The following is a 15,359-nucleotide window of genomic DNA, read 5'->3' as shown; positions in this document are numbered from 1 at the left end:
AGTGGAAAGGAAAAGGATTGTAGAGAGCCTCAAGAACTCACTACTCCAGACTACATGCCACACACATGTTCCCACACGCCCTGTCCTTCCTTCAAGGTCCTTTATCTGTTCTTGTTTTCCAACCGAAAAATCTCAGCTTTTTCATACAACAAGAGCCTGAGTTTCTCAGAGCACCCTTTCCTCCAAGCCCTGGGCTGCCTGAAGGATGGTGTTTTCTATGGTCTTTCAACTCAGGTGGCACGCATCCCTTGATCACTCCCCACTTGACTGTACATTTTAGTCAGGGACTTGGTGTTCCCTTGATTTCTCAGATCTCATGGAGGTCAAAGTTCTTTGATTCTAAAACACTTAAGAAAAAGAACCCCACTATTGGCATACCATACAATTTGCTTGTTTTAAGTGTATAGATTTTTAGTAAATTTATAGTTGTGCAATCAACACGGTGATCCAATCTTAGAATATTTCTATTATTCCAAAAAAGATTTTGTCAGTCCTTCTCATCTCTGCCCAGGCCACCGCTAATCCGATTTCTATAGATTACTGTCCTTTTCTGGACATCTTATATAAATGGAATCATACAACCCACGGTCTTTGGCATCTGGCTTCTTTCACCTAGTACAATATCTTTGGGATTCAACTATGTTGTAGCATGTATCAATCATTAGTTTGCTGCTTATTTTGCAATACTATTCCATTGTATGGGTATACCACATTATATTTAATCCACGTATCAGTTGATATACATTTGGATTGAGTAGAACTTTCAGCTAAAAGTTATTGTGAATAATGCTACTATGTGGACATAAATGAATTTCTTTTGCTATATCTAGGGGTGGAATTACTGGACTATATGGTTAAATTTGTGTTTACCTTTTTTAGGAAGTTCCCAGAATGCTCTCCAAAGGGGCTATCCCATTTTACATTCTCATCAGAAAGATGTGAGAATCAGTTCCTCCACATATGACACAATATAGTCTTGTCCATCCTTTTTCATTTTTCCCATGATCAAAAGGAGCCCTGGTAGTGTCAAAGGTTACATGCTGGGTTGCTAACAACAAGGCCAGCAATTCTAACCCACCAGCTGCTCCACTCGAGAAAAATGAGGTTTTCCGTTCCGGTAAAGGTTTACAGCCCATAAACCCATAGGGGCAATTCTGCTCTGTCCTACAGGCTCACTATGAGTTGAAATCCACTTGATGGCAGCAAGATTTTTGAATAGGTATGCAGTGCTGTTACTTATTTGGCATGACCCTTCTAGTCATGTTTTAACTCTCTCCAAAGGGCTTTTTCCTGATGGGTCAGAGTAAGAGAAGGTAGGGGAGAAGATGGTGATAGGGTTATGTGATTCAGTTGTGAGTGATAACTAATAGGGTTAATTGTGATTGCCATCCAGCTGAATATAAAATGTCCTTTTGGAAGAAGGAAGGGGGGAGGGATTTTACTACCAGAACAAGACAAGAGTTGGGAGTAGAATATGTCCTTTGGGCCCTGAGATCCTTATGCACTGAACTTCTTTGATCCAAGAAATTGCTGTAACACCAGAAGAGCAACAGAGGAGTGACGACGCTGCCGCAGCAGCAGCAAAGCCAGGAGCCGGAGCATGAGACAGAGGGTGGCCTTCCTAGTCCACATAGCAAGTAAAGCTGAGTTCCTGCAGCAGTCAGGAGCCTGGAGGCATGTATACTGGGGAGCTAGGTTTGCTGACCCACAGAGCCAGAGCTGGGTGCCTTAGGGCAGAGGCTGATGGAATGTCCTTTGAGCACTTCTTGGCAGCCCTGCAAGAGCTTTGTAACACTGCATGAGCAGGCCACAAGTTAATGTTTCATGTTGCTGAGGGGCCAAAGATCAGAGAAACCTACCTGCAGGCATGGCTGAGAAGATGTTCTATCTGCCTAATTGTATCCTGAGCATTTATGACGCGTTAACTTCTTTAATAAACTCTTAACTGTGAGTATTGCCTGTGAGTTCTATTTGATTGTCAAACCCAGCTTAAAAAAGGTAGAAAAAGCTGTGGGAGGAACAGTTGGTGTCAGAATTGGTAGGGAGGTTGGAGGTGGGGTATATCTGACCTTGGCCTCATATGAATTGGCCTTGGGCAGTGGCTATTGATGTGGACTTTGATTTTCCTTCCCCTTTGTGTACTTGGAGAAGGTCAGAGGCACCCACATCACTTGCTTTTCTACAGAGTAGAAAGGGGAATCTCATTACTGATTTACATTTCCCTAAGGACTAAGTCTGCGGATATCTCCTCATGCTTTATTGGCAATTTGCCTATTTCCTTTGGTGAAATGTCTATACAAATCTTCTGTCCATTTTTAAGTTTTCAGCCCAAAACCCACTTTTAAAATACAAACAGGAAGAAAAGCATACAACTTAACTTGTAATAATGATGAGAAGCTAAGTCAGACTCATCTGATCCCAGATATCTGAGGAGTGAGAGACAAACTTGACAAGCTTGTTTGGAGAAGGTGTTCAGCAAAGTAACAGGGAGGTGAAAACAGCATCTCTCAGAGGATGCGATGACTAGGAGTACAGTGTGCACCTTAGTTTCTCGTTTTCATCGCCAGGTCAGCGTTATCTCCTACCACATATGGAGAGAAATCACACCGTGAAGCACGGAAGGCCTCCTCCACTTCTCTCAGAAGACAGTCGAAGGACCAACAAGAGAAACACAAGGGGACAATTAGAACATCCTATAGGCCTGATACTAACCCATCATGTCAATGTATCAGCAAAATCAAGCTAAATGTGGAGAACTTAGAATAATTTGTGTAGCTGTGGAGGATAAAAGGAAATGTGGATATCAAGAACTTTTCATGTAAAGTATATTTTCCTTTTCTAGAAAGCATGCCTCATTTATGTGCTATGGGACCCCAAGGAACATGAGTGAGCAGTGGAAAAATAGACCGGAGAAGGAGATCAATGGGCTAGAACAGAGAGGCCTGGAGTAGACCCCACCCGACCTTTATGATCAATGCATGTTTGGCAAAGATGACAGAGCAGCACGATGGGGAAAGGAAAGGACATTTTAGGAAAAAAATGTTGAAAAACTGGATAATGACAGATAAATAAGAATTTCTACCTCTACTTCACATTATGAAGATATTAACTTGAAGTGAATCACACATAAATGTAAAGGCTAAAACTATAAGGTTTTTCAGAGATTATAAGAAAACACCTTTGTAATTATAGGTAGTAAGAAAATAACCAGAAAAGTTAAAACTGATAGATTGGACTTTAAAATTTTTTACCACTTCTCATAAAAAGAAACTATTGATAATACTAAATGAGAGGATGTGGGGTAAGCCAATCTCTTACACATTGATGGTAGAAGCATGAAATGGCCAACTATTTTGAAAACGAGATGGGCAGCTTCTTAGTGATTAAACATACACCTACCCTATGCATCAGCAGGCCCACTCCTCGATTTCTACTACCAAGAAAACATTTATGCATAAAAATGATGTACAAGAATATCCACAACCATTTTATGCATACTAGTCCAAATATGGAAAAAGCTTAACTATCCATCAACAAGGAAATAAGTCTACCACAAAATGACATTGTATGACCTCAATGATATAGAAAAGAACAGGCAGATGTATACAGACTGGAGTTGCCCTACGTGGGAGGGAGACTAAGGGAAGGAGCTATTGCTTATGGCTAATGTACTGTGATAATGCACACCAGTGAAAGCTGAGTTGGCAAAAGTGTTATGAGATATTTACAACAATGCTCCCCATGCCCTCAAAAAGCGGTTTCTGATGTACAACAACACATGATGATTTCTTGGTTTGGAGATTTTGGGTCACCCCAGTTAATTAGGACATCCTAGTTAAGTGGTGTCCTAATGTGTCATGCATTTGTTCTACCTCCTAGTTCAGTGTGTAGTGCCAGGAGTTCTACACACTTGTAAGCCATGTGAGATACAACAAGTGCTCTCCATTCACCCGGAGCAGCAGAGGACAGACAGAGGGAGGATTTGAGAAGAATATGGAACGCGTGGCTAATTGCTTCCATGAAAAACGACCTTCTTTACAATAAGACCAGAAAAAAAGTAGATGGTAGCTTTCTAAGGCCAGCCCCCTCTCTTTCTACCTGGTGATTGCACTAGTGCTCTGCTGCCTGAGCTAGTTCTTTGCCCCAACCATGTCCTGGGCTATTGTGGGACAAGTCAGCCCGTGGATAGTGCCGCCTTGCATTAATTGAGACCTGCTTTACCACGCTTCTTGAGGATCCACTGGGATCTCTTCACTACGCTTTTGTGCTACTGGTTTCTGCTATGCCTCAAATTCTCATCTTCCTGCTGCTGTCCCATCCTGCTTGTCCTGCCTGAAGGTAGGCTCTGCTGTCTGCTTCCTTGACCTTGGACCATCAGCCCACGTGAGTTGAAGGACCTTCTGTATATTAACTGTTCCACGAAAGTGAGTTGAGCTTCGGAATATACATATTATGAATATACCCTGCCTAACAAAATTGTTACTAGGAACAGGGTACTAGAAAAAAAAATCATGGAGCTGGCCAGTGGATGCTTGTTGGACCTCATCCTCAAGGTACTTTTTCTTCTTTGGCTAGCCAGAGGTCAGATGGGGCGACACTGTTTACTGAATTGTTTTCTGTAAAGGACTTGGGAAGTTTTGGTTGTTGTCTTTGGTTATTCCTCTTTGAAATAGTGAAAATGAATGTGATTAACATATATTAGGAATGTGATTAATATATATTGTGAGCTCGGGGCAAAATGGCTCCTTGAACCTAAGACCATGCTGCCTAGTCAAAATGGCTGACAGAAGGCCTGGCCCTGGCTTGAGGTAATACAGCCAGAGGTCTGAGGTCATCTTTCATATCAATGGGATATGAAATAAAGGACTGAATTTGACTTTTAAGAATGTGTTTAGGATCTGACTCTACTGATTTCTTCTGCCAATTTTTATTGATATAATGTGTGATAGAAATTATTATTGGGGAAAATCATTATTGGGAAGTAAGAATAGAGTATGTACGCCTACTTGCCTTCAGCCATTAAATTGGATCTTTAAATGGGTGTAGGACACATCTGCAAAGATGGCTCTGAAAAGATAAGCCCCAAGTAGTGTTTTCAGTGCTCAGAGCATTTGCACTTGAAGAAGACTTGCCTAGGAGGCTTCTGACAGACTGAAGAAAAAAAAGGAACCCTTTGGCTCTTTTTGAATTTTGAAGGTGGAAAGATTTGGAGCCATGAAGAAATTCTCCTTTCTAGGACTGAATGCAGACAGCCTGAAATGCTTGCTAGGTGACCATCTGGATCCACATGTTGAGTGGAAGTGGGAGAAAGGCAGCAATAAAGAGATGGGTTGAGGCTGGCCACTGACAGTCGTGGACCTGGTTCACAGGGACTAGAAGAAAAGATGAGAGCGAGTTGGCTGGCCTGAAGTTCATGACCTAGCCCAAGGGTTGTTGAGAATTTGTGAAGACATCCATGGTCAAAAGGCGAGGCAGTCAATGGGCACCCTAGTGAGCTAAGCAAGGCAGCCCACATTGAGTTGACCAGAATCTGACCAGATGAAGATAAGATTTTTGAGCCTGTGAATTGGTGCACATTGCTATTGACTTTATGGATAGCCTGTCCTATTTAACTTTGCTTTTGGATGCAGACTCACAAGGTTCCAACTGGAATGAAGATTCTTCGTATCAGAGAATGATTGTCTCCTCAGAGCACTGGGTTGATGCAAGTACGCAGTATAGAAATTGAATATCCAAAATTGGGGGGATAAAAGCATGAGGTGTCTCGCTTACAAACTTTCACATGCTGGGGAATATGTTTATAAAATTATAGGATTATGGTGTAACGTTCACATAACTGAAAATATTAAGCACAGAATATTTTTGTTTTGTTGCTTATAGAGTATTATGTTTAAATAAGGCTGGCACATTGTGAGTTATATGCATTTTAGTTTTATCCGATTAGGTACAAATATGGTTTTACTATTGTTCTTGTTAAAAACTATACATGGCTATAGAGTTGTGTAAAGGTGTCACGTTGACAAGGGGTGGTCTGTGGTAGTTAAATAATTTCATATTAACTTGATAGATAAATATAGGGGTGGAGTCTAGCCTGTCAATCAGGTCACAGCCTGACAATGCCTCCTTGTGGGCATGGCCTTCTCATGAAGATCCTGAAAACTTTCTCTCTCCCTGGGGGTGGGCCACACTCTCTCTGCTTCACCTTCTCTCTGTTAAGACACTCAGAGAGCTGGAGGAGCCACGTGGATATCTGCACCTGTGCTGAGATGCTTCCACCACCATTGAATCCACAAGACTTTTCATCCAATGGCCTGTGATCTTCCTGCATTCAGCATCATTGCATGTGTTGCGTGAGTGTGAAGAGGAATTTATGGGCTAATAATGGAATATAGGCTAATATCAGACTTATGGACTTAATTAGGACTGGGTTGGGATGTTTTTCAATATACAATTGCTCTTCCATACAATTCCATACAAATATGGAATAAATAATTCCATACAGAGCTCTTTCATATATATATATGAAATCCCCTGGATGTGTTTCTCTTGTCAACCTGGACTAGCACAGGGATCAAACAGACAACACCAAAAAGATTAGAGAAGAAACTTGGAGGGCCGTGAGTTTGTATTAATAGGGAGGAACAACTCTGAAAAGGAGGGTGAGAACATAATTTCACAGTTGACTCTTTATCAACTATTTAGTGTTTTGGTTTTTTTTTTCAATGAAATTTACCCAAAGAGCCAAAACTAAAAACCTAACAGTGCCATGCAGGTAGAGTGAACATTTTCCCATTTGTTGAATTTAGAACAGTGCTGGCCAAATAAGTGGCTAAAACTATATTTATTTATCATAACAAAGCCATTAACTATCATCATAGGGTAGGAAAAATTTGAAATCTGCTCTCTAGGAAAAGTTTGGAATCAATATGCATCTGCATAACAAATTACTATAAAAGCCAGTCATAGTTTATTAACTTGTGATCTATCATAAAAACCTCATACTTTCTTACATGCCACATCTAATTTATCTTGTTTTGTTAATTTTCTTAATTCCATCCTTAATTTGAAATAAGTCACTCACCATGTAATTAAAATAAATCCCAACTTACTCCCATCCATTGGATTCCAATATCCCTACACAGAGCTTTCAAGCCTGTAAATATTTACGGGAATAGTTTCATCTTTCTTTAACCCCTGTTCTTGCAGTTCACAGTCGAACACTTACCCAACAGCAAAATGACTAGTGAATTTGGTTGATGTGTTAGTCAGGTTTTTTGTACCAACACAGCACCTGTAAGAAGATATGGGTGGAGCTTAGCCTGTCAATCAGGTTGTAGCATGATGACCTCCTTTGGAGATACAATCAGGTAACTGTGGCATCTGATCTTAAGGAGCAAGTTGTCCAGGGCAGCATTCCTGTATGTTTGGGTCTTCGAAGGACCATTTAATGGATGCTCAGAATACACCCAATCCATCAATTTTAGATCTGTTTTTAAAAGTATAAACTTGAATTAATCATGCAATCTTAAAAGAATGTCCTCATCTAAATGAGAGAGTTGATTAGAAAGTATACCAATAACAGCCCTATGGGCAGTTGGCTTCATTTTATCATTTATCATCTTGACAGAAAAAAAAAAAAAGTCCTGACTCAGAATTACAGGATGTCAAGAAAGACAGTAAGCATTTGGTTGCTCTGTCATATACTCTGGAATGTCAAATCAAATTAGGACCCAGAAAGAATGGAATGGTTTCTCATTATAAACTCCAACTTTGTATAGTATGTTGGTTGGATTGATGGATATATTACACGCCAGACCCAGAAAGCTAACTGTTTCAATGTCAGTGACGGCAGTGGATGGATTCCTGATTCTATCTGGTAGCATTTAGCTTGTGGCTTAAAAATATGCTTAATATAAAATTACTCCCACCTTCCTGATACAATCACTGAAGACAAACGTGTGCATAAGCAAATGTGGTGAAGAAAGCTAGTGGTGCCCGGCTATCAAAAGATATAGCATCTGAGGTCTTCAAGGTTTGAATATAAACAAGCGGCCATCTAGCTGAGAAGCATCAAAGCCCACATGGAAGAAGCACACCAGCCTGTCTGACCACAAGGTGCAGAAGGAACCAGTTATCAATGGGTGCCCACCTCCCTGATACGATCAATGAAGACAAATGTGTGCATAAGCAAATGTGGTGAAGAAAGCTGATGGTGCCCAGCTATCAAAAGATATAGCATCTGGGGTCTCAAAGGCTCAAAGATAAACAAGTGACCATCTAGTTCAGAAGCAACAAAGCCCACATCGAAGAAACACACCAGCCTGTGTGACCATGAGCTGTCGAAGGGATCAGGTATCAAGCATGAAGGAACAAAAAATCATATCATTGTGAAGGTGGGTGAGTGCAGAGTGGAGACTCAAAGCCCATTGGTAGCCAACCGGACACTCCTTTACTGAAGAGTTGTAGGGAGATGAACCAGTCAGGGTGCAGGGTAGTAACGATGAAACATAAAACTTTCCTCTAGTTCTTAAATGCTTTCTCCCCACCACTAACATGATCTCAATTCTACCTTACAAATCTGGCTAGACCAGAAGATGCACATAGGTACAAATAGCAACTGGAAACACACGGAATCCAGGACAAATGATTACTTCAGGACATATGGTGAGAATGGCGATGCCTGGAGGGTGGAGGGAATGTGGGGTAGAAAGGGGGAACTGATTACAAGAATCTAGGTATAGCCTCCTCCCTGGGGGATGGACAGCAGAGAAGAAGGCCGGGGAGACGTCAGACAGCATAAAATATAACAAAAATATTAATAATTTATGAATAATGAAGGGTTCATGAGGTGGGGGGAGTGGGGAAAATGAGCAGCCGATATTAAGGGCTCAAGCAGAAGGCAAATGTTTTGAGAATGATGATGGCAACAAAGGTACATATGTCCTTGACACAATAGATGTATGTATGGATTACGATAAGAATTATACGAGCCCCCAATAAATGATTTTTAAAAATTACTCATTCATTTCTCTGAAAAGTGAAGATGCCAGTCTCTCAGCCACCTGGCCCATTGCACCAGATGTACGAAACTCCAATATCTTCTCAATGTAAAATGGAGATACGTTGACTCTGAGTAATAGGTATAGGTGAGGCAAAAAAATAGAACTCACAGCTGCAATCAATACTCCAGAGCAAATCATCCGGAAAGTAGATATGTCTTCATGGACATCATCGGTGATGTTCAGCTATTTATTTTTCTATATACCATTCCTCATTTCAAAATCTGAATTCCTTTACCTTCAGCTGCCAGCATACCCTCAGAGTGGAAAAACGTACTCATATATCCCTTTAAATCACATCATAAAAACACAGGCTCATAGGCTGCCATTTGATCATATTTTTACTTTTCATTACTTCTTGAAGGATTGATTGCATAATAAGAGGTAAACTGTTGCCTAGCACCCATTCTCTGCCAGTTAAATAGTACTGAGAAGGGAACTCAGATGTGACATAATGACATATATGCCTCAGCTTAACATATTGAAAACTGAATCCTGATCCTCTCTCTCAAAACCTGCTTGGCCAATATCTTTCCCCTCCCAGTCAATGGCACCTCATTCTCCTGTTTTCTCAGGTCCAAAACTTTGAAGCCACTCTGGACTCCTCGGGTTCTCCTGCATCATGTGCCTCATCCATCAGCAATTCTTACTGACTAGCTTTAAAAAGTATGTCCAGAGACTAAGTCTAACCACCTCCCTAGCATTTTGCCACCTGTGTTAAGTGTTATGAATGCTAGTTCACCAAAAATTCTACCAATATTAGAATTAGGGTATCACGTAATCACTATTGTTCAGTGTACATTACTTACATAAATTAGATTGTTGATTCTAAAGACAATGCTTTTTCTAAAGTTAATCATCTAATATACTCTCTTGGTTCATATTAACTGTCAGTCTATTTCTCTTTTCTTGGGAAAAAAAACCCTGAGGTTTTCTGATCCCTTAAAGATTTTGTTCTACTCTGTCTTACCTGGTCTCTATGAGTTGAAGTCAACTTGAAGATGCCATCTATTTCTTTAAGACCTGAAATTTCTACTCCCAAACAACTTTATACATAAAATCAGCTTGTTTTAATACCAACATTAGTGTTGCAGAATTGTACTCTTGAAATAATATGCATTTATGCTTCAATTGACGATTAAAAATAACCCAACAACTCACCACCATGGAGTCATTCAATTCCGATTCATGGCAACCCTGGAGAGGAGGGGAGAACCCTGCTGGGTTTCTATGACTAACTCTTTACAGGAGTAGAAAGCCTTGTTTTTATCTAATAGATCAGCTGTAGATCAGCTGATGGTTTCGAACTGCTGACTGCAGTTAGCAGCCCAATATGTAACCACTATGCCACCAGGGATCCTAAGTGAGGATTAGAATTCCAGAATCTAAACCACTTTCAGCGGAGTTTCAATCCATGATGTAAGGATCGCCTATATTGGAAACTGACATTATACCCAAATGGCATGCTTTGTTATGCTGACCGGGTGTGGTGGCTACCAGTACAATGATCAAAAGGTGACTGATAAAGCATAAGCTCGGGGAGGGCACACAGCACAAGGAGGGGATTCAGCTGGAGACCAGGCAGAGGAGGGGGGCCACAGGAGGAACGCCTTTCTTTTCACAGTTGGGTCCTGCAGACTATGGAAGATGCATCGATTCCTTCTCCGGAGATCTTTGGAAATACAACAATTCACTGCCATTAGCCAGTTTCGGAGTCCTCACAATCCCATAGGGAAGAGTAGAACCACCCCTTTGGGTTTCTGAGACTTGACATCTCTATGGGAGCAGACAGCCTTAAGCAGCTGGTGGATTCAAACCCCTGACCCTGTCGTTAGCAGTCCAATGCACCACCAGGGTTCCTTTGGAAATAAATAGATTCTTTTCTGCAGATATCTGCAGCTTCTGAGCTGTCGTGCCCAGAGGCAAGAGGATGGAGAAATTGATCTACTCATTCATTCAGCTCCTACAGCATGTGTGCAACATTATGTTAGTTACTGGAAAAAAGGACAACTCTTAATAAAACAAGGGCCTTGTCCTCCAGGACTCTACAGTTTATCAGCGGTGGCACACCAGTAAAACTCACTGCCACTGAGTGGGTGCTGACTCATAGAGACCCTGTAGGAGAGGGTAAAACTAGCCCAGTGGGTTTCTAAAACTAGAACTCTTTATGGCTTCATTTTATTCCTGAGGAGCAGATGGTGGTTTAGAACTGCTGACCTTTTGGTTAGCAGCACCCTGCATGCCCACTATGCCACCAGGACTGTAATACAGCATGGTCAGTGCTACAATGAAGATACTTGGTGGATACCAGGAAAACAGGGAGGCAGGGGAAGCCCCACTGGGCTTGGGGAGAGAGGACTAAGCAGGAAAACTCCCAGATAAATTCTTTTTTGACTTAGTAATTTTTATACTTTAATAAATGACAATAACGTCAATGTAGATGGATTTCTATTTTAAGAAACCAAATTTCATTATTTCCAGATTATAATAGCTAAGATTTATAGAGAATAATAAAACATTATATGCAAAGCTAAGATTTATAGGGATAATATATCTCAGATTTATAAAGAATAATAAAACAATGTCATTAAAATTATAATTTACTATTATACTAATAAAACAAATCTGGGAATCTCTCAGTTTTGCTACCTGGTTTTGATAGCACCTCGGCTTTAATGATTCTTTCTAACCAAACATTATCTGTAGCTCCAAATAAGTTTCCAACATCTTGATAGCTATCCAGTGTCCCTCGCCAAATCCCAGTTGTTCTGGAACGTCCCCGGGGAAGTGACACTCCAGGCAGAGGGCAGCCTGTCTCTCCAGTCACAAACAGCCTGTCTTTCATCACTGACAAGGAGTTTCTGCTGAAGGGCGTGCCCTCCAAGTCCCCTGAACAAACTCACGAAAAGGAAGTTTCTCTCTTTTCCAAAGGTGCTGTTTCTTGGTCCTTTTAAGATCCTCCCAAGTCTGCGGAGTCATGAGTGGGGGTGATGAAAATGGCTCCCTCCCCAACTCTGTACCACCCCGTATTACCTTGAGACCTAAGGCAACACCACTCCCCCAAAATAGACACTTCAGTTTCGGCCTTCTCCACGTCCCTAAAGCACCTCTCCAAGGTCAAAAACCGAAATAAACCAAATATAAACAAACAAAGAAGCTAACCAAATCCAGCACTCTTGCCACAGGAGCTAACAGCCATACCCGAGCCAGGCCTTCCATTCATAAGCATGCAAGAGGCATTTTGTTCTCCATTGATACTGGACAAGAAGCCTCAGAGCTCCACCTACTTAAAGATCCATATTCGGAGAAGGGATGTTTCACTTTTTCCAAGAACCGTTAGGCTTTGCACTGTTCAGATTTCAGCCTAAATGTCACATCCAAACCCATAAAAAACAAGCTCCCAGGCCTGAAGTCAACTCCAACTCTTAGTGACCCGACAGGGACAGGGTAGAGCTGCCCCTGTGGGTTTCTGAGACTGTAATTCTTTACAGGAGTAGAAAGTCTTATCTTTTTCCTGTGGAGCTGCCTGTGGTTTCCAACTGCGGACTGAGGTGAGCAGCCCAATGCGTACCCACTACCCCATCAGGGCTCCTCTGATGTCACATCATTAGCTGCAATTTCTATCACATCACCTCGTTTTATTGTTTTCGTGGCATTTATAACAATTACTCAGTTTTTGTATCTATTTTATTGCTATTTTCCCCCTTCTAGAATGTAAGCATCAGGAATTTAGGGACTTTGTCTTATTACTCATGTAACCACAATAAAAATAGGACAAAGAAAGCCAAACACACAAACAAAAAAAGCATAATCACTTTTAATTCTGACTCATGGGGACCCCGTAGGGCGGGTTAGAACGGTCTCTTGGGGAGCAGAAGCCTCATCTTTCTCCAGCAGAGGAACTGGTAGTTTGGAACGGCTAACCTCATAGTTAGCAGCCCAACACGTAATCTCCTATACCAGCATGGCTGATCTGATACATAATAAGCATTCAATACATATTCTATGAATGTTCCATGAATGAATAATAACTATTTTTCAAACTTATATCATATGCTAGGTACTGAATTTCAGAATGAGTGGCCTTAATTTTAAAATGAAACTAAGTGATACAAACATTTAAGTGCTAGCAGCTAATTAATGGTTGGCAGTTTGAGGTCACCCACAGGTACCAAGCAAAAAAAACCTGCTCTCTTCCCCCAAATCAATCATTGAAAATGCTATGGAGCACAGTTCTTCTGTGACACACATGGGGGGGGGGGGGCATGATTCAGAATCAACTCAATGGCAATTGGTAGGTACTGTTCTTAGCACCTTACATGTAATAACTAATTTTGTCCCCAAAGCAACCCTATGACATCGGTACTATTATTATGTACAGTTATGGTGAGCAAGCTGAGGTACGGAGTGGTTAAGTACCAAGCCCAAGGCCACACAGCTAGTGAGTAGCTGTTTGGGTTAACTATTACTACCCATCATTCCAAAACATAAAGTCTTGGAACACCCATGCATTTTTATTTCTCTAGGCTCTTGGGTATACTGCCTTCGCAGGACAGTTCCTACTTGAGTTCTCTCTTGCAACTACTGAGGGACGAAAGAAACTGGCCTTCCAAAATGACTTCTTCCCTCACATGTCTGGAATGTCAGCTAAGAAGACAGGACTAGCTGAGGGCTGGGCATGTGGTGGGCTCTCCCCACAAAGCATCTCTACATGGCTAGCTTGGGCTTCCTCACAGCAGGGTGGTCCTTTTTGCTAGCTTTCCTCAGAAGCTACGAGCCCTCTCGCATCTAGCCGGAGAAGTCATGCAAGTTTGTTTCTGCCCGCCAGCCTAGATCCAACGCACACTACAACAGGGTGAGACAACCAGGAAGTACGCTTATTGAGGGGCCACCTTTGGAGAATCCCCAACATGCTAGAGTAGCTGGGATTTGAACCCGGGCAATCTGTCTCCAGAAAGTACACTTCACTATCTTATGCTGCCCCTGTATTAGGAGTTCATGGATTTATTACTTAGCTTGTATAGCTTGAGGGGCAGTTTCCGAGGAGTTGAGGATCCAAAGGAGAATTGGCAACTTTACCTGACAATTCTTTGTTACAAAACACTCCATTTTCTAAAATTCGGAGCCCTCTTCGCTGGTACCGGGATGAGAGGCTGCTTGAGGGGAGATGGCTCAAGGACAAGCAGGGAAGGTTTGGAAGCCCTTCTGTAGACAACATCTTATGAAAGCTCATATTTTAAATTAAGAAAGGCTATAGTGAGTAGATTGGGTATTTCCAATAGGGACCAAACATGCCCCAAGGGATTACCATCTAGCTTCAAATGAGTTGGCTTACAGACAAGTTCTACACAAACATCACACTTCATGCCTTATTACAACCTTGGAAGAGACATTAAGAAAATAATCACCGCCACTACCAGCATTTATTGGGTGCTTGCTTACTCCAAACATTGTGCTAAAGGCCTTTTATTTGCTACCTCCTTCAACTCCCACTCCAAACTTGCAAGGCAGGTCCGGCCTTTCAATCCATGTTATCTGTAGGGGCAGGGAGTTATTTAGTGCGGCTCTTCTACCCAGTCTTTAACTCCAACCAGACATTTCCCTGAATGGGTCTGGTAAGAAGGCGAGGGAAGATACTGATAGGATTCATCTGTGAGTGACTGTGAGCAGAATAGTCTGGATTGCTATCCTGGTGTGCATGAAAAACCCCTCCTCTAAAAAATAGGAGGAGGGATCTTACCAGCAAGAGCCAGGAGTGGAGGAGGTCCTATGGATATAAGGTCCCTGTGCAGTGGACTTCCAGGATCCGGAAGACAACTATACCATCAGGAGAGCAGCAGCAGCAGCAGCAGCAGCAGAACCAGGGGCCAGAGCAGGGACTAGAGTGGTGGACTTCCCAACCAATGCATCAAGTAAAGCTGAGTTCTTTTGAGGTGCCTCTGGGCACTTAATTGGGCAAATTGAGCTTGCTGACACACAAAAGTGGAGCTGAATGACTTCAGGTTTACTGGAGTAGGGTGTCTCTGGGCACTGAGTTCAGGGAGCTGGGTTTGCTGACTCATGGACCTTGAGCTGAATGCCTTCAACTTAAGGCTGATAGCCATGTGGTATGCCTCTGTTAGCAAACCTGAACAAACTATGTAGCATGTCCTGATAACTCAACCCTGAGCATTTCTCGCTGACATTACAATTTGTTAACCTCCTTAATAAACCCTTAAATTGTGAATGTTGCCTGTTAGTTCTGTGTAGCCATTGCAATGCGTATTAGCATCTAGAGATCAAGTAGAGAGTATTAGTGAA

At 41.8% G+C, this 15,359-nt stretch overlaps 1 protein-coding gene across 1 annotated transcript in view; it reads right to left on the bottom strand.

Annotated features, from left to right (window-relative positions):
* PCOLCE2 (procollagen C-endopeptidase enhancer 2) overlaps positions 1-15,359 on the bottom strand; it is an 85,865-nt gene that overhangs the window by 51,446 nt on the left and 19,060 nt on the right. The gene's annotated exons all lie outside the window — the stretch shown is intronic.

Source organism: Tenrec ecaudatus, chromosome 4 (genome assembly GCF_050624435.1).
Source record: "Tenrec ecaudatus isolate mTenEca1 chromosome 4, mTenEca1.hap1, whole genome shotgun sequence".
Lineage (NCBI taxonomy): Eukaryota > Metazoa > Chordata > Mammalia > Afrosoricida > Tenrecidae > Tenrec > Tenrec ecaudatus.
This window is presented reverse-complemented; position numbering and strand designations above follow the sequence as displayed.